At 47.7% G+C, this 26,282-nt stretch overlaps 1 protein-coding gene across 4 annotated transcripts in view; it reads left to right on the top strand.

The window, feature by feature from the left end:
- The window catches only part of SGMS1 (sphingomyelin synthase 1), an 88,494-nt gene that overhangs the window by 48,428 nt on the left and 13,784 nt on the right, over positions 1 to 26,282 (top strand). For 3 of the 4 annotated variants that reach the window (XM_083866890.1, XM_083866888.1, XM_083866889.1), the window contains one exon: positions 5,187 to 5,433. The gene's annotated coding sequence lies outside the window, so the exon portion shown is untranslated. Of the gene's footprint in view, positions 1 to 5,186; positions 5,434 to 8,070; positions 8,092 to 26,282 lie in introns of those variants that run through there. The other variant, XM_083866891.1, reaches the window with a different exon arrangement.

Here is a 26,282-nt window from a genome sequence, read left to right as displayed (position 1 = left end):
CAGGATGTGGAGACAGGGTTGATTTATCTTTAACAGGAAAAAGCCCCCTCCACACCCAGGAGCCCTGCTGTCGACCTTTAGCACCAAACACCATCCTGTATTAACTCTTGCTTTGGTTTTGGGGTGGTGGCTGGTTTTATTTTTGGTTGGTTGGGGTTTGTTGTTTTGAAATGTTTATTTTACTTGATGTGTCTAAGGCCTTGAAGAAGCCAGAGCACCTGATAGTGCTAAAGTGCTGCTGTACAAAGCAGCAGCCTTATCCCAAGGTGTGGGGCAAGCAGCAAACTCTTTTGATGGCAAAATCACTGGGACACCAATCAGTGTCCCATTACAGTATTGGGTGAGGAAACAATCTGTAACAGAGACCTTTGGGTTGAAATTTTGGGTTTGGAAGAGATACAAGCACATTGGAATTTTGAGGTGGTGACTTTTTTAACCAGAGGTTTTTTAACACACCTGGGTGATGAGACTTCTGGGAGGGCAGAATAAGTGGATCAGGGAATAGGAGTGGCACTTCTCAAGCTGGAAGTGCTGTAGCTGGATGTGGGATGCAGTCACCTGGGAATGATACCCTGCCCTGTGAAAACTGTCCTTATTGTTGAGGTGGGATTTGAAAAGGGCATCTTGTTTCTATTTTTATCTTCTCTTTAAAGCTCTTCCAGGCTCAAAAGGGACCTCAGTGGTATTGAACTCTTGCTTTGACCTGAGTATGTGATTGCACATGCCCTGGATGGAATTGCCATTCCAGAGTGTTTCCCTGGAGAGGTGCTGGGTGTTCAGCTCTGCAGAGCCACCCCTGGGGAGGCCCATGTGTTTCTCCAAGGATCTAAAGGTCAACCAGGGCCTTGAACCAAAAAGAACAGAAGACTGGGCACACCCTGCAGCCCTGGGAAGCACACATGATGAGCAGAGTGAGGATTTTATCCATTTAGATTAGCTGAGAACTCCAGGAGCTGCTTGGACCACGAATGACACAGAATGAAGACACTTCACCGTATCCTGGTGGAACTCCAGAGGTTTGGGATACCACTGCTGCTCCTTTTAGAGCTACGGTGTGTGCACAAGGAATGTGTGTGACCCCTCAGAGCTGTCCCAGCGGATGCAGCCCCGTGTCCGGGGGTTTGTAGGGAACGGGAGTGGGGTGGGAGTGCCCGGGATCAGCTCAGCCAGGCAGAGCATCACCGATTGCAAAACTGCTGCTAGGGCAAAGGACACCCACGTGTCCAAACACAGCAGCACGAGGTGTTTCTTAACTCCCTGCTGAGGGAGGAGCAGGAGGAGTTTCCAGCCGATTTTCCATTGGGTTCTGGTTTGCTGCCAGGGTTTAAAATACACCTTCGCTCTTGCAGACGTGCTCGAGCACATGATGCTGAAATTGGAGGACTTCTGCTGAGGGAACTCAGTTCAACTTGCAAGCAAGGCTGAGCTTTTTATAGGGAGAGAAGGAGAAGAGTGGTTTCCTGCGGACGTTGCTCTGTGAGTCACACATTACATGACACAGCATTCCTCCCGGGAAACTGAATTGCTGGAACTGATGAGCACATCAGCGCTCAGGAATCTCCCTTTGTGTTAGCAAACACACCTAAGCACTTCACCTTCTGGAAGTTATTCTGATAATACTTGAGAGATTTTAAACTCGGCTGTTTCATGTTTCTTAGTTTCTCTCAGAACCCCATTAGCGAAAATATTTCTAGTTTCAAAAGCAGCTGTCCATTAACAGCCTTCTACATCAGAAGTTGTAATGGCTGTTAATGCTGTAACACAGATGAAATAATAATTATTATTTTATTACACGTGTAATAATAGTTTCACATTACTTCTCTAAGTGTTTTAATGGAAACAAAGGTCAGAGTAGCTTTATTAATGCTCCTGTAGCACATTTTTTCTGATGTGTCAGTGACCAGGACAAGTTACTTGAACAGACAGACCAAAAAAAAAAATGCTTTGAAGTTTTTTTTAGGGTATGTGAGGTGAATGTATAGATTTACATTTCTTGTGTGAAGCTGTATGAGCACATCACACAATTACAGTGCTGGGCTGGCCCTGCTGAAGGGGCCTCCAGGGCTCTGTCTAGTTCTCATGGCCAGAGAGCCCTGGAGGGGCTGGAGCCTGTCCAGGGAAGGGAAGGGAGCTGGGGAAGGGGTTGGAGCCCCAGGAGAGGCTGAGGGAGCTGGGAAAGGGGCTGAGCCTGGAGAAAAGGAGGCTCAGGGGGGACCTTGTGGCTCTGCACAAGTCCCTGACAGGAGGGGACAGCCAGGGGGGGTCGGGCTCTGCTGCCAGGGAACAGGGACAGGACAAGGGGAAAGGGCCTCAAGCTGTGCCAGGGGAGGCTCAGCTTGGACAGCAGCAGGAATTTGCCCATGGAAAGGGTGCTGAGGCCTTGGCAGGGGCTGCCCAGGGAGGTTTGGAGTGCCCATGGCTGGAGGTGTCCAAGGAAGGGCTGGAGGTGGCACTCAGTGCGCTGGGGACAAGGTGGGCATTGGGCACAGCTGGGACTCCCTGGGCTGGGAGGGATTTTCCAGCCTCAGTGATCCTGGGATTCTGAGCAGTCTTTTCTTACTTGCCCAAGACTTTCATTCCCACCCTCAGTGCTGGATTTCATCTGCTAATACACAATTCTTTTCTGATGGGTAGGGAAAAGGGGGACTCAACATAATCTGGCTGTTTTTGATGTTTAAGCAGATTTAAGCTGTCAAGGCAAGGAAGGCCCTTCCCCAGGCCTTTGGAAGGACATTCCAAGTCTATGTGGTGCTTGAATGATCAAGACACATCAGCACTGGAGCTTGGTAGCAGCCCTTTCTCCTCAGTGCCAGCAGTCAACCTCAAATCCGGTTTTTCTGTCACATTGCTCATATTCTGGTGGGAAAAAAGCAACATCTCTGTGGCCATCTCTGTTCTTCAGGGTTTTGGGCAATTGTCACTCTCCTGTTGAAGCAGGATGGGGGAAGGTGAAGGTGAAACAGCAACAGCCGCTTGAACTGAGAGCAGTACTCCCAGATACTCAGTCCTATAGAAAGAAAATTATGTCATCAGCTCAGGCTGTCCTCTCTTTCAGCCCTTAGGCTAATATGTCCTGGCTGGACTGGGTAGGAGAAAAAAACTCCCTCCTTTGCACATTCTGTGGAAGAGTTCATTGTTTCCTTTTATTTGTTATGGGCTTTACAGGGTGTTACATTGTATCTGTCTGGACACATGCAGTATTTAAATTCTCCATGGTTGGAAAGGTGTTCCCAAAGCTCCCTGTTAATTACCTGTAATACTCGTCCAACTGTCTTCTCTTCTCCCCTCTGGCCCCACCTGACTCGTGGGAAAACAGGGCTGGCTTTGGTAAGTGCCTTGAGGTCACTGAACTCACACAGGCCTGGATCATGGGGGAAGAAAATATCACCAAGATAAGATCTGCTGGATTAATACAAGGGCATTTCTGTCAAATATGAACGCATTTATTGTCAAGAGGGAGTTACTGAGTTGGCCCCTGGCCTCACTGGGTGACTTCTGCTGTCCTGAGAGGTGTGCGAGGGCCCAAAGTAGACATGAGTGTCATCAGCATAACAAGGAGTCCTTGGCCTGTGGCGTCTTCTAATTAACCTGTAGGTTCCTTATATATATTCTCAGTGGGAGGAATTTACAGGGTTGATACCAATTGAATTACGTCTAAGAAATCTTTAGGTGATGAGCAATTACTGTTTTCAGTCCAGAATCCCTTCTGAAAAGCGAGGCCAGGTGGGGCAGATGACATCTGTTGAGTATTTACAGAGCCCAGTTACTAAAAGACTGCTGGAAAGAAAAGGGAGCTCACTGGTGCGTGCCTCATTCTGTGTCTCCTCAGATTTTAAATAAAATGGGCTGAGTTGGACCTGACTGTGGGCCATTTTTAGGTGTCTGAACTTTGTGGAGGAGTTGATGGTGAGCACATTCTTCCACTGGATACTTGGCTGTCTCCATGTGTTAGGAACAAGCACTGCTGGGCCATGTTCAAGGGTGTGGATCTAATAAAAAAACCCAAAGCAGTTACTCATTTAAAATACTTGTTTTCTGTATGATAGGATGAGTGTGGAGGGAAGGATTTCTGTGTGCAGCTTCTGAAAATACTTTTTCCACCCTGTGTTTCTCTGATGTGGCTCTGCAGATTCTTCGGTATTCCTGGCAACAGGCTCCCTCTCTCGGAATGGAGCTCAGAAAGCTCGATGCTGCTATTTGTTACTGCTGGTGCCTGTTTTTTAATTTCCATATTGTTTCATCTGCGGAGTGGAAGCAGGCTGCTTCCTACGCCTCTGACTTCACTCCTGGACAGTGTCTCTGCTGGATCCAGCAGCCAGTGGGCTCGGGAGAGTCTGTGCTCTGCTGGAAGACACTGCCAGCGCTGCTCATCCCATCAGTCTTCCCAACATGTGACTCAGCCTGCTGTGTGTTGTGGTTTTGTACTGAATTACAGCAATTCCCTGCTGTCCCAAGGCAACGGCCAGCAGACATCCTCTGCTCCCTCTCACCTGGGATGCTTTCACCAGCCTTTCTCGCTGGATCCATGGGCAGGAGGTCCTGTGTGTTTCCAGTCCTTGCTGTGTGCTTTGGGATAGAGGCTGGATGCCAACCCTTGGGGGGTCGCTGATGCTGCTTGGCCAGGGACTCTGCTGCTGGTGGCAGCAGTGGGATGGAGCCAAAAAAATCGTGGAGAGCTCAGGGAATTGTTTTTTTTTGTTTCGTGCTAGTGTGGTGGAACACGACTTTCCTTTACGGTGGAGGTTTTTTTTTCTTTGTTGGGTAGGACTTAACATCTGGTACTCATCATATATATTGGAAAAAGGAATCCTTCCTCCCTGCAGTGACTTTTTCAACTGTCAAAAGCGACACTTTAAATGAAAGCGTTCCACGCGTACAGTAGGAATCACCAGACTGAACTTACCTGATAAACCCATTTCCCCGTCTTTTAGGTGCATTTTGCCGGTGGAGCAGCACTGCCGGGAGCTGTTGCACCACCCGCGGTCGGGCTGGCACTCCCGGCCTCCTCCTCCTCCTCCTCCTCCTGCTGCTGCTGCTGCTGCTGCTGCTGTTCCTCCAGTCGCGGGCGCTCCGTCCCCTCCTCTCCCGGCGCTGACGCACTGGCGCGCCCGGGGAAGGAGCGCCGAGAGCGCTGTCGCTCCATCCCCTCTGGATCTCCGCTCACCTCTCCGCATTTCCCTCCGCAGGCGCTTCCCGCGGGGCCGGCGAGCAGCTGGGAGAGGAGCACTGAGGAAGCCCAGCCCAGGCCGGGGGAAGTTGAAAGGCAACTTTGAGCGCGAAGAAGTCGGGGCCGGCGAAGGAGGCGCGGGCGCGCTCCGGGAGTGGCCGCGCCGCCGCCGTGTCCCCGTCCTGCTGCTGGAGCGGCTCGTCTGCCTGCAGCTGGGAGAGGAGAAGCCGTCTTATCTGCTGCTATCTACCGCCTGATTTCCAGGGGTGAGTAGCTCTTCTCTCCGGACGGTCCCGTTTAAGTGTAAAGCAGTGTTTGGCTGCTGCTGGAGGGCCGGGGGCTGCGTTTGGGAAGCGACAGAGGGACTCGGATACGGTCGGATCTACAGCACAGCTCTGGGGAGTTGGTTGTCTATTTGCTTGGCTGACTTTTTTGAAAGTGGCACTTGAGCTTGTGGTTACTTTGTTGTTGCTGCTTGGTTTTAATTTTAATTTTTCGTTTGGCTTGGGGTCTTTTTTACAAGAAACCAGCCAGGCTGCCAGCCCATGGGGCAGCAGTGACCTGCCCGTGTGTCCCCCTGGCTTGTCCCCCAGATTGTGTCAGGGGTGTGTTTCCATCTGGCAGCTTCATCTCCTGCTGGGGCATGGAATCTCCCTGTGGTTTCTGCGTTTGGAGGTTTGTTTGCAGCACACCTGTGGGAGATAACCAGACCTACACAGCGTGGCAGCAGCGGTGCCTGCACAAACTAAAAGCCAGGGACAATCTGCTGTCCCCTTTGCCACATTGGGCAGCTCTCCCCACGCCTGACCTCCCCCTTGACAGCTGCCAGATATGCCCAGGGCAGTTGTTTGCAGTGTCTGTATGAAAGAGCAGGAACAAGAAGATGTTTTGGACTTTCTGTGAGGTGGCAGACTGGCTGTGCCTGGGCAGTGCCGTGTGCCTGTGCCCTGTGTGTCACAGTGTCACCACTGCCCCACAGCAGGGTGGCCGTGGGTGTGGAGAGCAGCCTGTGAGTCACAGGGAGGGCACAGAAATCCTCTCGGAGGGCTCTGGGTGCTGCACAGGGGGAACAGGACTTCTCATCCATGAGCTGCGCCCTGGATCCGCTGTGGAGCCTTTCCAGGGGCTGTGATCCTATTTGTGCATTTTCTTCTCATCCTAAACCTCTTTGGAACTCAATGCTTTAATCTGGAAGCTTTCTAATAGATTTAGAGCGATGAGTCAAGGTTTTTTTTGTTACTTGACTTCTGGGGAAGAAACTGAACCAAACTGCCTGCAGTAGCTCATCTTGTGTGTGTTTTTTATACATGTATTTGTATATGCACACACAAGTGTACACACACAGAAGAGCTACTCCAGGCGTTGGTTTTTAGGTTGTGTGTGTATAGATGAGCATGTGTGTCTGTATAAAAAATGTGTTTTTATAGCAGGATGGTGTGAGCAGGCTGAGAGGAGCATGAATTTCTTCCTGCTCTGTCAAGTAATACCCTGCTTTCTTCATTTGCCAGTTGATTTGGTTATGCAGACAAAGGCAGGAAAACAGACCATAACAAAACCACTATTATCTAATCTGCTTACAGCACTGACAGGTAAATCATTAACCCATGGGCCCTGTGCCTGTAAAAGCTGCTAAAGAGGTTTCCTGCCCCTGAAACTCCCATTTTCCAGAAGGTAAGAAGTGAAATTACTTGCAGATCTTGGTTTCACACGTGGGTGTTTGCTGCTGCCGTGGTTTCTGTGCCTGTTAACAAAGTGCTGTAGTCCGATTAATGATGGGAGAGTACCATCTCTCCCTCCAGTCTTTTTCCTAAGAAAGCAGCTCCAGCTAGGGGAGAGGGGAAACACAGCATTTACTTACTTGTAAACACTGTCATTCATTAATGAAATGTAATTTCACGTGGGCTTATGGCTCACAGAGTGTTTTTTGCTCAGCAGCTTTGTTTCTTGGCATCCTATGATTCAAATCCATTTGAGCTGGGAAGATTTGCTGTGGGTCTCACTGTGCTTAATTCCACACCAGACTTCTGTTTTGGTTGACTTTTGTTTCTGTAGGCATGTAAGAGATGGGTTTCTCTGAAGCACTTAATACTTAGAGTCTGTACCGTCCTGTCTGCATTTGCTTTACGTTTTGATCGATCGTGTTGGCAGCGAGTCTGTTTTGTGTGAGTAGCTTAAAGCATGGAAAATCTGTAGCACATGGACAACAGCAGAAGTAGCTTCATTTTAGTGATGTTTGCAGCCGTTGCCTGAGCAAAAGAAAAAGGGTTCAAGGAGAGCTTAAGCTGTTCTAGTTGCCCGTGTCCAAGAGCATGACTCAAAACTTCCAGCTAAACTCCTCTAAGCTCCCTGAGTCGATGTTGGAGTTGTGCCTTACCCCCTAAGCTGGGTCTATTTTAAGTGCCAAACTCTCAGCCTGGCTGTCTTCTACCAAAGCTCTGCCTGGTCCTACCAGGGGATTTTCAGGCATCTCCAGGGAGAAAATGGGTCCAAACAAGGCCTTGGAGGGCACAGCTCAGAAACCTGGACCTCACTTTCAGTGATACCCCATGCCCCAAGTGCTGTGTGCTGTTTGGCACGGCTCAGCGCCCTGCACAGCCTGTGCTCTGAGTGCCCAGCTTTCCAGCTGCCTGGGAAAGCTCCAAACTTCTCCTGCTGCTCAGGAAAGTGTCCTTTTTTGCTTGGTTAACTTTATAGCCTGCCTGCACATTAGCTTTTTAGAGCTGAGCTTTTTTAAGCTGCTCTCTCATGTGAGGAGAGAGTTCGAGGGTTGCTGTGTGTCTGGATTACACCAAGTGCCTGAGGGAGGAGATATCCATACCTGGAGGAGAAGGTGACTCCAGACCTTTCCCTAGGAGGTGTGAGCTTGTGCAAGGAGGTCTCCAGGCTGGGGACACCCCAGCAAGCACTCCCTAGTGCTGTGTCAGGTGGGGATCTGCCTTGGAGAGGGCAGGGTGCTCCCTCCTCCCTGTCCTGGGAGAGCTTGCTACAGGAGCAGATCCACACTCTGGATCCTTGCTTGAGCCTCTCTCCTTTGAGTTTTTAGGGACAAGAGGTGCTGATTGGGATCTCAGCCAGTTCAGGTGAGCCATAGTCCTTTGGATAACCAGGTTGCCAGACTGTGCAGTCAGAGCTGTTGTGGCCACAAGAGACAAGGAGAAGGAACACACCTAGGGGGTGTCTCTGCTGCCCCTTGTGCACTCCCTCTGGCCTGAGGATGGGTTTTTGCAGGGAAAATTACCCTGATGGAGCACTCTGTTGTCTCCAGCTGCTTTCTGCAGCTGTCTGCATGGCAAAGGGGGTGGGGGGAAATGACTGGTTAAAAATAGAAAGGCGGATTAGGGGATGTGAGGTATGGTTTCAACATCCAGCCGAGCTGCTCTCACAACTCGCTGCTGCCACCGAAAGGGGAAGGACTTGCTCGTGCTCCATGCCTGCAGAAAACCAGGAAAAGAGAAGGTTTTCCACCGTGGAATCACCCAGGCACAGGAGAGGAGGGAGGGGATGCCTCCGAGGAAAGCTTGTTGAGCTCTGCTGGCACAGGTGATACGAGTCCAGGTGTGCAGGGACAGGAATTCAGGTGAAGGTCCCATTGGAAATGTTGGGTTTAAGCTTCCAGCTGCAGCCGAGCCCATCTGGGTTAGTCTGGCCAGGTTAAGGACAAAGATTTAAGGAGATTTACTCTGCTCTTTGAATTGTTCTTATTCTGCTGTTTTATGAGGAGAGTTCTACTTGGGGGAAAAAAAGCAAAACCAAGAAATACTGGGGATGTGATTTCACTGAATGTGAATGTGTAATATGACACTCTCAGAAGAGACTTTATTTTGCAGTGAGTGTTTGAAGTGTTAGGTGAAAGAGTCAACAGACAAGCCAAGAGTAAATAACTTGTGCTTTGGAAGCCATAGACTTTTTAAGTGTTGCTTTTAGGAAGTGGTCACTATACGGTATTTTGTCACCAGCCTTCAGTGTTTATCACTGTTCCTTGTGGTTGTCACTGGTCCTTTTGATATATTTTCTGTTGCCTTTCCTAAAACAACTGAATTCCTAAAATCCAGTTAGGAAAACCATTATTTTCTTTGCTGAAAAGTTTGTTTCCTGATTATTTTTTTCTTTGGTTTTGGAGATTTATTTTTATTTGCTTTCTTTAATTTTTTTTTTAAACTCTTTATCAGCCTTTAGAACAGTTTGAGTTCTCCTGCTGCTCCTTGGTTCAGCTTCTGTTGTTGTAACACTCCAAGCCACACACTGATAAACAGTGACCCATCCTGTATAGTGTTGAGAAAGAAACATCCAGGGGCATTTCAGTTATCCTGGATATCCATCCTAGATAGATCCTAAACCCCAGGATGCATCCTGTACCAAGCATTTCCTGCAAAGGATCCACTGAAGGGACAACAGCAGTTATTCATCACAGCTAAAGAATGTTTATCTAACACTTAGTTCAGGAAACCTGTCCTGTTCCTGGGCAAATACTTTGAAGACAAACAGCATTTATTCTTTTTGGGAAGCTGGAATTCAGTATCAAGATAGAGTTTACCTTTACCTGGAATTGTTCTACCTTTTAAAAGTGAATTTAAAAATTGAAGTTACACTTCAAACTCTGAAAAAGAATCCTGGAGACAAGCAGGTATTTTTACTCAGTTAAGTTTCATAACACTTCAGCATGATTTCTCACAAATTACTGGGCTGCTTTTCATAACCAGGAGTAAAAATTCATTGGTCTCAGTGACAGATAAAACACTGTTTTCTTATGAATTTAAAAGATCACTTCAGCAGTCAAGCAGGTTTTTCACCTGCTTGTTTTTAAGAATATGGATGCTGTCATACTTGATTTATTTTTTAAAACAATGAAGCTGAACACTTTGACTCCTATTTATTTGTATTGGAGAAGCAGCTGCTTTGAGATTGTTGGGTATTAAGCATCAGGGATGAGAAGGATTTAGTTGGAGGACCACCAGCAAGTGAGTTTTGGTGTAACTTTGATTTCAGTTTCTTCATCTTTACAGATTTCTGGGGTTTTTTCCATGTTATTTCTAATTCCTTTGGTGTTTTGAAATTTTCTCTTTTAATCTCAACCACCTGCTTTGCTCTGGGGAAATTGGTTTGTCTGTTCTAAACCACTCACACTCCACCTAAATCCTGGCATTGTTCAGCTCTCTGTGTGTGTTTGGATGTTGGACTGAGGTTGAAGCAACAAAGAACAGCCCTAGGCACCAGCACAGGATGGGGGGGACTTGTCGGGAAGGACCTGGGGGACACAGAGCTGTCCCTGGGGCAACAGAGTGTCCTGGGGCTCCTGGGGGACACGGAGCTGTCCCTGAGGCAGCAGAGTGTCCTGGGGCTCCTGGGGGACACGGAGCTGTCCCTGGGGCAGCAGAGTGTCCTGGGGCCAAGGAGGCCAATGGGATCCTGGGGGCAGCAGGAGGAGCATTGGCAGCAGGGCAGGGAGGGATGGGGGCCCTGTGGGCAGCCCTGGAGGCACCTCTGCAGTGCTGTGTCCAGCCCTGGATCCTGAGCACAGCAGGGCCAGGGAGCTGGTGGAGCTGAGGAAGGGCCTGGAGCATGTGGGTGCCCAGGAAAGGCTGAGGGAGCTGGGGCTGTCCAGGCTGGAGAGGAGCCCCAGCTGAGAGGGGCCCTCAGGCCTGGGTGTCCCTGTGTGCAGGGAGGGCTCCCAGCAGGGCCCAGGCTCTGCCCAGGGGGCCCAGCAATGGCCCCAGAGCCACGGGCAGGGCCTGAGCCCAGCAATTCCCCCTGCACAGGAGGCACAACTTCTTCCCTGGGCAGTGCCCAGCCCTGAGCACATTGTCCACACAGCCTGGGGGGGCTCCTCCCTGGGGCTGGTGCAGAGCTGTGTGCACACAATGCTGTGCCCTGTGCTCTGGGATGGCCCTGCTGGGCCACGGAGGGGACACCAGGTGCCCACCCAGCTCCTTCAGCCTCAGACACCATGGGATCCTGTGATCTGACCTGGGCAAACCTTGAGAAACTTTAAGTTGTGTTAATACAGTTGCAGAGAGAGAGTTGGCAGATGTTTCAGGTGGTGAGTGGATCTCTAGTTCTGGTGAAGTTATGAAAAGTGATATTGCAAAAGCCAAGTGAGAAATGAAAGCAACTTTCTGTTGTGTTTGGCTTCACAGATCTCCTTGCAGCTTCCGGAAACAGAAGTGGTGCAACTGTTTGCTAGGAACAGGATTTTAGAGGAGGGAAGAAATCCTGCTGAGGAGCTGAGAGTGAACCTTCATAGCCCAGAACAGTTTGCCTCTGTTTTTATTTCTGAGCTGCTAAATTTACATCAGCACCTCTCTCCCAAGCCATACATATTTTAAATGATAATAATATAACTGTTCAGCAGAGGGGCTATTTGCAAACATTTTTCCTTTTGTGTTGTGGCCTGGCTTTTATCAGATGTGAAGGGAAAGGTGGGAAAATAATGGATCTGATGATTCTGGGTTACTTAAGCTAAGAGCACTGGGTTACTGTTTTGGATTTATCTGTGAGAAAAATGACCCAGGCTCAGACTTTTGTTAATGTTTAATGTTGTGTAACATTCTGCCTGGGCATAATTGAGCCATCAGTGCAGGAGTGATCCTGTTGGAGGGGTTTATTGTCAGTGATTACAGATCCTTGTGTGGCTTTCATTTCATTGCAGCCTGAGCTCATTGATGAACAAGGGTCATAATTTATTTACAGTTCTTGAGATCCTTTCACACTGATTCTCCTTCTTTTGAGCAGGGAGGAGGATGAGATAACTTTGTGAAGTTATCTAAAATACTCTGCCCTCTCTTTCTGATGCTGGTTTGGCATTTCTGATTCTGATGCTGGTTTGGCATTTCCTTGGTTTTAGCAGCCTCTTCACTTTCTCCTAATCCTGGTGATTTTTCATTTGGATTGGGCTGGAAAGGGTCTGACACGTGGGGCTGGGAGGAGCCTCAAAGGATGGAGGAAAGGGGAGAAGGAAGAACATAAGTGGTGCACTTCTGGGAAGGAGATGGGAAGGAAAATAAGAAAGAAAAAAGCCAAATGGACAAACACTCCAGTTGGTTCTTGTCTAGGTCTCAGTTTGAGATGAATGCTCCTGATTTTTTGTTGTGATTTCCCTGATTTTGTGAGATGCCTGCATAATACAGTTTGCCTTCATGCTCTGCCATGCAGAGCTTTGAAGCAGGGAGGGAGTCCTGTCTAAAAAAAATCTTTGAAAACAGAAGCTGCAAAGAGAAGCTGTAGCTGCCCCTGGGTCCCTGGAAGTGTCCCAGGCCAGGTTGGAGCAGCCTGGGACAGTGGGACATGTTTCTGCCCATGGCAGGGGTGGAACTGTATGGGCTTTAAGGTCCCTCCCAACCCAAACTGTTCTGGGATTCCGTGATGTGGTTTTATACTCAGAAATAACTTTGGGCATGAAGATGACTTTCAGTTCTGTTGAACCTCGGAATAATCAGAGGAGGAGACATCCACAAGCTGAGTGTTAGGGCAGATTGGGCAATTTCTGGAGCGTCAGTGGGGGGCTTTTGAGCTTTGTAGTCCTGTAAGGTAGGAAGGAGCAGTATGAAGTCCCTCAAAGATCTGAGCACCACTGGCTTGGAGCTTTGCATGTCCTGTCCTAGAGAATTCACATACACAGCTGAGCACAATCTTCATCCTGAGCTCATCCTTCTGGCTGCAAGGTCATCTCAAGTCCGCTCTGTAAATACAGAGTAGTAAAAAGGTAGTCCAAAAATACTTTGAGCTACATTTTCACGGTGGAAGGTGGTTTTCAGCTACCTACAAAGTTGTCATGGCTGAACTTGGAGGTTGTTGTCTGCCACCAGCTGTCTGAAAGCTGCTGTGCCTTTTAAATCAAACTGTGCAAACACAAAAAAGCCAAGATACTGTGCATTGTAAACAGCAGTGTTATTTGTCAGTCAATTGCCTAAAATAAAAAAATCTCAAGAAAAAGGAGATGGCAGTGATTGGCAGCAAATTTTCCATAACTAGCTATTACTCTTCCCTGGAGAAATTTGCCAAAGCAACATTTGTAACTGGTAACACTTGAAATTGTAAAGACATTGTGTTTGTGTGGCAAAGCTCTGGAAAACAGATACAATAGTAAATTTCAAAGGTGCGGTTCATACTGTTGTGGCCCCAGGCAGGGAAATGAGACAGAAAGGATAATTTTGGTAATTCTGGCTGAATTCCCAGTGACAGTCCTTATGGGTGGTGTGGCCCTGGCACAGGGTGCCCAGAGCAGCTGTGGCTGCCCCTGGATCCCTGGAAGTGTCCAAGGCCAGGCTGGACACTGGGGCTTGCAGGAGCCTGGGATGGTGGAAGGTGTTCCTGCCCATGGCAGGACAAGTTTTATCAATTCCAGACCATTCTGGGATTCTGTGCTGTGTTATCCCATTGCAAGTGCTGTGTTTGGTGGAGGCCTGCACCAAAATCATCTGATGTTTGTCTTGGGGCTTGATTCTGCCTTTCACCCATCTGGCCTGACTAAATAATACATGGACTAAAGTGGTTTCTGCTATTTTTAGGCAGTGCAGATCACAAAAGCAAATATAGATGCAACATTTCTTAATATCAAACTCCCTTGCCTGCTGACTGATCCCAAATTCTGTGCCCTCCCTTAGGGGACACAAGTCCCTGCGTCCTCAATGATTTATGCAGCATCTACAATAACAGGGCCTGTTGCTTTTGGACGTGTGTGCATTCATATTTTATGTCTCTGCCTGCCCTTCATGTTTTATTTAATGGAAAGTGTAAGGAAATTGGTTACTTGGCAAAAAGTGGCTTTTAGTGGGCTAAGGAGCTCCAGGTTTCGTGAATTTTGGGCTGGTGCTGTGTCTGCTCTGCTCCCCAGGGGCTGTTCCACTGCTTTTCAAGAGCTTTCTGAATATTGATCCTTCCTCCTTGCTCCTCCAGAGAGGAAGGAGAGCCTGCAGCCTTGCTGCTGGCAACCTGTCTCCTGCAGATCATGTTAGGGGAGAGCAAGAAATCCCCAAACCAGGTAGGAACGTGGTCTCCTTGTGCTGTCCGAGAGCTGCTGGCTTTTCTAGGCTGTGCTCAACTGTGTCCCCATTAAATCTGAATTTACATGGTGCCATATGTGGCATGTCTTACATTTCAGACTGATCCAGACCAGCACAAGTTTGTCTCAGGATCAGATAAATGCCAGCCCCTGCCTTGTTTCACTGCTGATGTGAAATCAAACCTAGAATCAGCCCGTCGTTGTCAGTGCTCTTGTGGTGCCACACAGGGTGAGCTGCATATTTCATCAGGATATCTGCCACTGTACTTCTGTCCCCTCACCCACGTGAAATATTTGTGAATTTAGGTTATTTTCAGACCCAGTGAAAAGCTTTTGCAATGCCTGAGGACAGATAATAATATACTTTTAAAAGAGAATCTTGTGTGTATTTATATCCTGTGCCCCACCCTTACCTCTAAAAACCACATAAACAAAACAAAAAGACTTGAACAACCCCCAAACTCCAACTTCTTTGACTGTTTAATAACTTTTGGTGTGAACACTCGTGGTAGTTAATCTTGTTTCCAGAATACCACTTGTATTTTTCCCACCAGTAGTCATTTCAGCAGCTCTTGTGTTGCTTGCAGGAGGAGCTTTGCCATTCCTGGAGGACTCACAATGAATTTTCATGATTTTCTACATGGAAGATTTTGGTTTTTTTAATAACCTCTTATCAAATGTCATATTTTATTAGACTTAGAAGGTCTGGCAGATTTATCTAAAAGTTGCATGTCAGAGCACACAGCTCAAGGACAGTCCTGTAGAGCAAGTCAGATTTTAGGCTGGGTGGGTAAAGCAGCAGCTGTGGCGAGGTGGCCCTTACTTGTTTTGTACTCCTAAAATATTCTGGTTGCTGATGTGTTCAGGAGGCCCATGTGCATTTCCCAGGCCTGGAGGCAGTTCTGGGGAGTCACAGAGTCTGTCACGAGGTTCCTGCATGGACTTTTCCCAGTGTCCTGCTCTCAGGGGCTCCTTCTGATCACACAATCCCAGCATGGTTCTAGTTGGAAGGGGCCTTAAAGATCCTCTCATCCCAAGCCCTGCCATGGGCAGGGACACCTTTCACTGTCCCAGCTTGCTGCATCCAGTGCCGGGGCCTCCCTACCCTCACAGGGAATAATCCCTTCTCACTCTCCAGTCTAAACCCCCAGAAGAATTTCTGCAGCACCAGAACATCTCACCTCACCCCTCCTGCTCAGAGGAGCCCTTGCACATCAGAAGCAGCAGCAGAATTGTCATTCCCCTTTTTTGTTTGCTTACTCACATGCAGCAGGGATATTGGATCCTGCTCGACATCCCATGGGAATGTGTTTCCTGAGTATTTACCTATGGGAAGGGCTTATTCCCAGCAGGCTCTTGCATGGCTGTGCTGCAGGGAGATTGAAAGGAGCATCACACTCTCCTGCATAGCTGCTGCTTCATTTTCTACTTGGCCATTCCCCTTTTATCTTCAACCTCAGCAGCTTTTTCCAATACTCTGGCAATCTCCCATCCTTCCCCAGCAGTCACAGAGCCATGGCTCCGTGGCCATGGATCTCCTGATCCATCTGGGAGGGGAGATAGGTCAGAGTGGGGCTATTTTCAGGCAGCACCTCATTGGCATCCCTGCCTTGCTCTCCTTAATACCTTGCTAATCTGAGCTTCACCCACCTGCTTGCAGAGAGCTATGGTGAGCATGTGACTGCAGATTGAAATCTTTCCTCCTCTCCCTCCCTCTCATCTGTTCACACTGAACAATAACAAATAATTAAAGATCTTTAAGCCAGATTCCTCTGGAGCTGGTCAATTGTGCGATACTTCGCCACAGGAGGGACAGAAGTTGATTTGTTTGGGTTCCTCTCTGTGGAAGAAGAACAGAGGCACTGGGTTCCTGCAGTTCTGGCTGCTGTAAGATGCAGGGCTGGTCCCTGTTGTATGTTAACTGTTTGTGAAACAGCAGCTGTGAAAGCCAGGCTTGTTCTTGCAGTGATCTTTCTGAAATGATGGGCGTCCCTTCATTGATTAAATGGTTAATTCCCGTGTCCACCTCCCAGGATGGAATGCTGACTTTTATGAATTGTTTTTCCAAGGGTGGATGTGGCTTTTGGGTGCCTAAACCAGCTAAGATTATCTGAGCAGTGGGCTGTGTTTGCCGGGAGCAGCGTGTGGTGGGTGCCCGGCAGGGAGCTGAGCTTGTGACATGCTCAGTTGGGGTGGATGGAGGGAATGGCAGCAGCTGTTAACCCCTCCTGCCCAGTGCTCAGCCTTGTGAGAGGAAACACATCTGCAGGAGGGCATCTTTCCAGTCTGTAGTGTAAATTTTGGCTTGCCTCCTTTTAGTGAAAAGAAAATGTTTAGACTGGTAAGTTTCCTGGAGGCTGTGCCTCATGCTGGCTGCTGGACACCCCTCCATCCCTCCCGTGGCAGGAGGAGAGGGATCAGATGCCCACCCATTCAGAACATAGAGGTGTTTTTAGTTTAGTTATTAGTTATTTTTGGCTGTGAAAGGTGGACAAAGCGCTGGCTGAGCTTTGCAGTCTGTTTTGGGTTGCTTTGCAGCAATTTTAGGGGCTGTGGGTGAGTGGTGGATGACAGTGATCCCCAGGTGGGGGTGTTCGGAAGGTTTGAAAATTTGAGATATTGTTCAAATTTCAAACTGACAGTACGGTTAGATTGGATATCAGGAAAAGGTTCTTCCCTGGGAGGGTGGGGAGGCCCTGCCACAGGATGCCCAGAGCAGCTGTGGCTTCTCCATCGCTGGCAGTGTCCAAGGCCAGGTTGGACTTTGGGGCTTGGAGCCACCTGGGATAGTGGAAGGTGTCCCTGCCCATGGCAGGGGTGACACTGAATGGGCTTTAAGGTCCTTCCCAACCCAAACCATTTTGGGATTCTATTTTTAAATGCACCCTAATTTCCATGGCAGCAACACAAGCTGGTCGCACTTACCCGGTGCCTCTGGCTGAAATTCCCTTGTTTGGCTGGAATTACGGGTTACTTTTGGAGCTGATTTAATTGATGTATTCAAATCCTACCAGTTCAGCCTGTGGATCTGTTACCCAGCCATCCAGTCTTTCCTGTTCAGTGTGTGCCAGAGTGACTGCCTGCAGAAGAAAGGATGGCTGAGAGCCACTGTTCCAGAGATGTTCCCTAGGATCGTCCATAGCCAGGTGGCTGATGGACAACTCATAAAAGTGTTAGGGACAGCATGACACTGGCACATCTCTGTGCCTCAAGTGTGCCACTAGAAAAGGAATTTAGAAGCAATTGGATGTGTCTACAGGAGGAACTAACTTCTGAGGCTTTCAGGTGGTTATTGAAATACTCATAATTTCCAGAACAGTTAGATGGCAAGATCTAAGTTTTTTATCTTCTCTTATTTCTTCTTTGTGAACCTAATTTATCATAACCTTTGAGCTGAGGGGAATATGTAAAACATATTTTGCACCCTTTGAACACACTGTAATGACTCCAAGTGACTCTGCTTGTGGTCTGGGCAGTTGTTTGACATGTACCTGGTGGAACATATTGTCACTGTTGCTGTCAGTGTGGAAGGAGGCGTGTTTTCAGTGTTGTTTTGTCATCTTCAATTATCTATCAGTAAAAATTGTAAGGAGTGCTTCATGTTTCAGGGGGATGTTTCTGTATTCCTGTTCTTTGGGCTTGGTGCCCACTTGTCAGCAGCAAGATTTAAAATAGGATTTGCTGGTGTCACAGATCATCAGTGGGAGCAGTGTCACATCTGACATGGATTGGGAGCAGCTGAGTAGGAGCAGTCAATGGAATGAGTACGAATAGTCTGACACACAGATAAAGGTACTTTGCAGCACTGGGCAAGGAATGGCTTGGTTTTCTGGAGACCAAATTCTGAAATTTAGAGCTTGTTGGATCATCAAAATGTCGCGTTCAGTGCCCAAAACACTGAGCAGCAATGATAAAATTGCCTTTAAAAGGCAAAAGCCAGAGACCCTTGGAGCAGGGACCAGAGCTGCTCTGAGTTGTTTGGCCCCTCCTTGTGGCTCTTGAAGAAGGAGGTGCTGGATGGCTGGACTGGGAAGGGGAGAATTTGTGTCCCCAGCCACACTGGGTTTGCTGGAGCGTGTTTTTACCATCGAGGCCAAGGCCAGCAGTGGCAGATCTCCACTGCAAACAGAGGAATTTGGCTTCCTGTGAGGGAGAGTAAAGAAAGGATTTGGCAAATAAACCGAGAGGGTTTTTCCTGCTTGTAGCATAACCACAGAAAGGAAGATGCCAGGACAGTTCATCTGCAGTGTCAGGAGATCTGGCTCTAGTCTGACACATCCCCACCATGCAGGCTGTACGCCCATAACTTGTTGGCAGTCAAGATGGTTTGGGATTTTTTCCTTTTTTTTCCCTTCCCTTTCCTGTGTTTCTGATTTTTTTAGACCAACTATGCGGTAAGAGCCTTCCTCTCCTTCCTGCAGATACATGTCTTGAAGAAACTTGCTTGATTTTTGGTGCAATTCTGAGCAGGTATTGTTGAAAAGAGCAGGACTTTGTGTTCAAAAACTCAGGCTATTTATACCACAATTAATCTTGGATATGTGTGGTGTTTTGTCTTTCAGACCAAGAAACACTCAGTGTTACGTGAAACTAAATTAATAAAGGCAAACCCAGGGATTGTTTTGTTCTCCAAGAGGAATGGCATTGAAAATGAATAATGTTGGTGGTGTGTCTTTTGGGTGGCTTTATGAAAAGTAACAGCTGAAGTGCAGAGAATGGCACTGTGCATGAAGATCTATAGATATTCACATTTCAGCTCTGGAGGCTTGGAGTCTTTTTGATGTGGATCTCATGTGTTGGGACTTCAAAAGTAGGATGTTTGAAATAAAATATTTATATTTCTAATGAAATATGGAAATATTATTCTAGGCTGGGAATCCTAGCATGTAAACTTAGTTTTCTTTAGCTTTAGTTACAATCCTGGCAAAGACAGTTGGGAGGGAGCAACTGTTGTGGTCTGGCTACTGTCTCATACATGGCCAGTAACAAACCCTAATATTAAAAAAATATGTCAAGTAACTGATTTAAGTCCTCAGTGAGGATCTGTTTTTTCTGTGATTCGTGCCAGGTTTCCTTTTCCTAATCTGCATGGCTGGTTTGGCAAATTATGCTGGAGTCTGCATTTCAGAGCCACATTACCATCAGTCACAAGACTGCTCTCAGTTTCCTTGGGCACAACTTCCCTTTCTGTTCCCATGATTTTTTAAATTTTAAATCCATGCTGCTACTTAGATTCCCAGAGGTTTCCAATAAATCTGACTTTCTAATAACAAATGACTTTTAGGTAATCACTGGAGGTAAAAAAACCTCATAAAACTCCCCAAACACCTGCACTAACTGAGTTAAAATATGGAGCATGTCACAAACGTTTAGTCTCTCCTTATTTTCCTGCCTCCATCCTTCTGCCCTGCCTTGTAGAGAAAAAAACTACACTTTTTCTGCCTTTTCAGTGTTTCATCTCTTCTTCCTTTGAAGGTGTTTTGTTGCTGGTGTATCAGTCTGGGGAGGTTTGGGTGTCTCAGGAGGAGGGCGAGCATCGCTGTGTGCGCTTCAGCCCTGGATTGTCTGCGGGGTCGCACGAGGACACGAGGCTCTATTTCCAGCCCTGCCCTATCTCTGCCTGACCCAGATCCTGAGGCAGCACAGGGATGTGTGTTCAGCTCTGCTGGGGACAGCAGCCACAGCTTGCTGCTGCCTGAGCATAGAGCCCACAGACACTCAGGGCTGCTGCTGTCCAGATCCCACGTGGGCAGGGTTTGAGCGCAGCGTGGTGCCCAAGGGGCGTGGGTTGGTTTGGGGAGTGCTGGGTGGCTTGGTTCTGCTGTAGGGAGCTGCTGAAGCATTGTAGATCTTGGTGTCTGAGCAGCTTATTCATAAAATCACAGAATGGTTTGGGTTGGAAGCATCTTAAAGTTCATCTTGTTCTACCTCCTGCCATGGGCAGGGACCTTCTACAAGTATTCCCAGTCCAGCCTGGCTTTGGACTTCCAGGGATCCAGGAGCAGCCACAACATCTCTGGGCACCCTGTGCCAGGGCCTCCCCACCCTCCCAGGGAATAACTTCTTCCCAATATCCAGTCTAAACTAATTTTTAAAGAATTGTGATGTTCTGTTAATATTTTCACACCTCTCTTTGCATTTGGAGTGGGAAGCGTGGATTTCGTTTTGGAGCTGTTCAAAAATAAGCCAATATTGGTCCCACTGCCATTGCAGATGTTGGCTTATTTTTAGGATGAGGTATTAGGATTATGGAATGGAGTAGAGAATGGGCTGGGTGCTTGGATTACCCCTGGAATGGGCAGAAAGGCTCTGGGGCTGGTGCCTGACTCTGCCTCCCTGACTTGGGACAACTTCCAAACCTGAAATAATTGCAACTCGAATCTGCTCTGCCCTCCTCCCCACTCCATCCTTTCCATCCCCAGATCATTGGAAGCAGGATTTCCATCCTGGGAGAATAAAAGCTCTGCTTAGCAGCTGCTCATGGGGTGAGGCCTCCTCCTGAGTGTTTGCTCGTTTTTATAACTACTGTCAAGCACCAGGGGGATGGGAGAAGAAAGCTGAGGCGTAGGGCTGTAAATCACAGAATTAAGGAGTTGTTTGGGTTGGAAAGGGCCTTAAAAACCATCCAGTTTGAGCTTCTGCCATGGGCAGGGACACCTTCCGCTGGGTGCTCCAAGCTCTGATGGAGTCTCATGGAAGGAAATACTCCCTGGTGGTGTTCCCATCTGGAGGTGGGACCTGTTGGTTATCCAAGTGTGCTGCAAGTATTTTGAGCTTTAAATCCTCCTTGCTCAACTCTGAGCTTGGGTTCTGAACTGTTACACCCATGGGTGGATTTTCATTTCTGTTGTTGTGGTGTGGTGTTTTTTTTTTTTTTTTTTTTTTTTTTTTTTTTTTTTTTTTTTTAATTCAGTTAGCATAGAAAATATATGGTGAGGGTTTCTTTTTCTTCTTGGTATCAAGTAATTTAGAAAAAACCAGGCTGCTCAGGGATTTCTGTAGTATTCAGGCAGGGCTTTTTTCTCCCTCTGAAGCTGTGTAAGTAGCTGTTCAGGGGATGTGGGCGTTGCTTTGCATTTTCATCCCAGCCTCTCTTTTCGTAGTAGTAGCTCTACTTGCTCTGACTTCCTGTCCACAGGCCAGTATTTTCATCTGGGGCTGACCTTGGAAACCTATCTAGCAGCTCTGTGCAGCTTGTGAGCCCACCTGTGCCTCAATGTTACACTTACAGCTATTTTATATTTGCATGTATTTGCATTTCCTGCACAAAGCCAGCTTTACTGGCCAGTTTTACACTGCCAGCAGTTTTCTGCTTGTTAGTGGTGCAGAAGGGGTGATGCTGGTTTGGAGGCAAGTCTGTCCTGGACGGAGGGAAACACTGCTTGGGAGCTTGTTAGAGTATCCAGCACATAATTTGTGGCAGGCAGCTCCCTTTCCTTGCAAATTGGTGTGCAGAGGTGCTTGTCAAGTACAGGATGTCCAGTTATTGAGGTGTCAGAGCGTTATTGTTGGCCATGATGGAATGCCTGGAGAGGAGGTGACTGTAGCAGTGACTCAGGCCCTGCTGCTGTGAACAGTTTGTTTTGTGCTCTGTAATCACAGGACAAGAGCTCCCAGCTTTTATCCGGGGCACTCAGTCTCTGTGTAAGTCCTGCTCATCAGTGGGGTTGGGGAATTCACTGGTGGGCTGGGTTATAACGCATTACATTTCAATCCTTTGAGCAGTTGGGTTTCTCCTGCTTGCACATATTTGTGCGCACATATTATCAGTGTGAACCTCTGAGTTTATTTTCCAAGGGTCAAAATACCATTATTGTATCTTCCAGCTGTGCTTACTAACCTCTCTCATTTATGAATCTCGTTTTTCACCGAGGGTTGGATCCTCTCAACTTTTCTGGGCTGTCTGGGAAGGATGATGAGGGTTGCAAGTGGAACATGTTACCCACTGCCTCTGAAAGGATTTCCTGGCTTCTGGTGACGAGTTGCTGAAATAGCTTATTATTTGACTGATTTCTATAGTGACTGTTGCCCTGGCAGCAAAGCTTAGAGAGCAAAAGCACAAACATGAGCAGAGCACAGTTTGATTTTGGAAGGCTTAGGTTTTCTTTGCTTTGGTTGGGTTTCAAAGTGCTTTAGGAGGAGTTTCAAGATGAACAAACATAGGAGGTGCTTTTTTGCTGGTTTAGGTGGATGTGGTTTTGTCTCGTCAGTGTTAGTTGTGAGACTCAACAGTTTCTGCTTGCAAGGGGATCCCAGAGCTGGGCCTTGTCCTCAGCACAGGAAAGATGTGGAGCTGTTAGAGCAGGTCCAGAGGAGGCCTTGGAGATGCTGCAGGGGCTGGAGCCCCTCTGCTCTGGAGCCAGGCTGGGAGAGCTGGGGGTGCTCACCTGGAGAGGAGAAGCTCCAGGGAGAACTCAGAGCCCCTGCCAGGGCCTAAAGGGGCTCCAGGAGAGCTGGAGAGGTACTCAAGATAAGGGATGGAGGGACAGGACAAAGGGAATGGGTTCCCAGTGCCAGAGGGCAGGGCTGGATGGGATATTGGGAAGGAATTGTTCCCTGGGAGGGTGGGCAGGCCCTGGCACAGGGTGCCCAGAGCAGCTGTGGCTGCCCCTGGATCCCTGGCAGTGTCCAAGGCCAGGTTGGACTTTGGGGCTTGGAGCAGCCTGGGACAGTGGAAGGTGTCCCTGCCCATGGCAGGGGTGGGACTGGATGGGTTTTAAGGTCCTTCCCAAGCCAGATCATTCCCATGATTCTAAGTGTGGAGGAATAATCAGCTGATGATTTCATGGCTGATTATCTTGTTCTTTACCAAAAAGGTTGATGCTGCCACCTTTGCTGCTTGTGCCCAGCTGCATCTCAGGAGAACAGGTCTTGATAGGCAGGGTTGTAAGAGTGCACCCCAAATACTTGTTTAACCCTCTGGCATGGCTGTGGCCAAGGTGTGGATGGAAGTGGTGGTGGGAATTACTCCCCATGTTTTGAGTTAGCACTTGAGGGTTTGCTGGGAACTGGGAAAAAAGATCCTGTAAACACGATGAGGTGAGACCTGGAGCCCTTGGTGATGTTGTTTCATCTTGCTCGATCTTGTGTGGGTATTTTGAGGTTCTGGTATTCCACAGCATCATTATCATGGTGCAGTTGGTATTGTTATGATAATCACATTGTTATTTATAATTCCTTGTCGGTTCAGGCTCCTTAATGAGGCAGCTCTGCTGCGGATGGAGGGAATTTTTAGTCATCCAGGCTAAAGAACCTGTGTCAGGACTGGGGAGGTTTGTGTGTGCCCCATCCTCATGGGACCACTCTGAAGCTGAGCATGTGGCCTGGCTGCAGCTGACACTGGTCCCCACCTTCTGCCTTGTGTAGAGGGGAGAAGACCTTTTGTGGAAGGGAGGGGGTGAGTGAGAGCTGTGAGTCCCCCATAGTTTCTGCAAACCGCACCCCATCAAGCTTTCATGGATGCTCCATAGGGAATGAGGAATTTTTAATGTGACAAGCTGGAAGGTGTGAGTAAAGAAGCTTTTTTGCCTATTCCTCCCCCATTAGACAGGCTGTGAAAGCAGGCTTGAATAATAAGTGGTGTTAAAAATTTTAGTTGGTTTTCCTCATTTTAACTCTCAGTGAAAACAACTCATATCCATGGCCTGTGTCCTTGGCAGAGGATTACTTTTCTTCCTGTGTCATTTACTCTGCTTTTACAGAAGGTGCTTGAGAGTGATTTACACTGGGGGTGTGAGAGCAGCAAGCTGGGATTGCACATTCTGGAACTGCACTTTCCAGCAATATTGCCCAAACCTGCAGTTTTACTGCAAGGCACACATTTGTTAGTTTTTGTCAGGCTGCCAGGCCAGGTATCCTGGGGTCACACCAGCATTTTGGGACTCTTGTGCCAGTATCCGAGTGCTATTTGCAGCTGGCAACAGATTTTTCCATCTGGAGCTCATCTTAGAGCCTGCTGGCAGCTTTGCATGGAATGTAATCAGGGAATGGTTTAGGTTGGAAAAGCCCTCTGAGCTCACTGAGTCCAATCATTCTCCCAGCACTCCCAAGGCCACCACTAACCCATGTCCCCAAGTGCCACATCTACAAATGTTTTAAATCCCTCCAGGCAGGGATAGTGACTCTGCCACTGCCCAGGGCAGCCTATTCCAGGGCTGGACAACATTTTCTATGAAGAAATTTTTCCTAGTATCCAGTCTAGACCTTCCCTGGCAGTGGAGATGTAGTTTGAAGGTTGGCTACCTTCAAGGAAGGCTCCTGAACTGTGTCTTTGGGATTCCAAATCCTTAAAAATGTCGTCGTGGTGGACAGAAAGCTGCTCTGTCAGGTTCAGGTATTTGGGAAGCTGGGATTCAGGCACTCCAGCATTGGAAACTGAGAAGGTTTAATTATTACTGCCCCACCTCGTGGTGCCCACAGAGAGCTCGTGGAGCCCCAAGGCCAGGCTGGATTGTAAGACAAGACTGGGAAAGGCAGCGCTGTGGCTGAGACAGCACAGGGAGCTGGGCCCTGCTGCAGGCCCAGAGCTTGGGTGGGGGAACAGCTTTAAAAATAAATAACTTTGGCTTTATCAACACTGCGAGGCACCATCCTGGGAAGCTACAAGAAGTCTGAGGATTGTCTGTTGGGAATCTGTGCTGCCAGAGCTGGGATTTGAAATGAGCACACGGAGATGGGCGGGTGGAGCTGAGCTGCTGCTCAGTCCCGGCCTTGTAGGAGCTCCTAATGTGGGTTACCATGCATAATTCAGGCCACCCTTTTTCCATGTTCAGAGCTCTGTAACTAAATACTGATTTGCTAAACATAACTTGAATAATGAAGCAATCTGTGGCTTGAAAGCCTTCCTCAGTATTGAAAGAAAAGGAAGCAAATAGAGCTGTATCCTCACTTCTGCTTTAAAACAACACAGATATGCATAAAGTGGAAGAGTCATCTTCATCCCTGCTTGCTCTGTGGATTTAAATATGTGCACATTCCTGGTGTGGCCAGTAAGTGAGAGGTGACCTGTCCAAATACTGCCAGTCCTTCCAGCCAACGCTTTTTCTTTTCTCTGCCATCACAGTTCATTCCATGGAAAAACAAATTAAAAACTGCACCTTGTGTTTCATGCTGAGATTAGAGGTAACAGGTCAAAAAATAAATTGACATGCAGTGTGGTTGTGTTTGCATAGGAGTAAAGCTCTGTATCTGTTCTGAGCCACTTCAGCTCAAATCGTGCCAGTAGGGTAAATTATTTTGGTTTTCCTCAGTCACAGCTTTGCTCCCTTTGATGAAACACAAACACTTGAGAGCCTGTAAGAGGCTAAAAATATTCTTTCAGCTGATAAAGGCTTGATTTGACTATTGAAAATACGAAGAGGTTTTTTTCCCTGTGTTGTTACCTTCTCACTTCACATTTATGAAGAGCATGCGGTTTGTGGGATGGTGGGGCTTCCACTGCTTTCCTCTCCTTGCTTTGGGGAGGAGCAGTTCTGGTTGGTTGTTTGAGTAAACAGCTCAGACCTGAGGATTTGCTGGTGGTGGTCATCGCTGCCTTGTTTACTGCTCGTATCTCAAAAATTCAGGAAGAGATTCCAAGCAAGTAACTTCTGTGTTCTTGTAACTTTTGTACTGGAAGCCATCAGCTTTTCTATTTCTGCAATTCATTGAGTATAGAAGTTTCTTACCTAGTTCCTCTTTTTTAAAAAAAAAAAAAAACCTAAATAATTTTTCTTCTGGTTCCTTTTTTTTTTTAGCTGGTAGAAAACATTTCTTTGAATTGGAGCAGTATACCCTAGAAACAGTCAAATTAACCTCACAGAGCTGCTAAATGCTTGCAAACCTAAATGCTACGGTTTAGTTTCAGGCTAATCTGCTTGGTCATTGATTTTCCTGCTGCTCTTTTGGCCCAGAGAGTAGATCCTTGCTCATCTACATAAATTTTTTAGTGTTGATGACTGTATATGGCACCTAGAGGAGTTCTAGGGTGGGTTGGGTGGGGCTTGGAGCAAGCTGGTGTAGTGAAAGGTGTCCCTGCCCGTGGCAGGTGGTGGGATGGGATGAGCTTTAATGTCCCTTCCAACCCAAACCAGTCTGAGATTTAGTGATTTTATGGTTTTTGCCTTGCAGAAGGAAAAA

This window comes from Zosterops lateralis, assembly GCF_965231275.1.
Source record: "Zosterops lateralis genome assembly, chromosome: 8".
Lineage (NCBI taxonomy): Eukaryota > Metazoa > Chordata > Aves > Passeriformes > Zosteropidae > Zosterops > Zosterops lateralis.
This window is presented reverse-complemented; position numbering and strand designations above follow the sequence as displayed.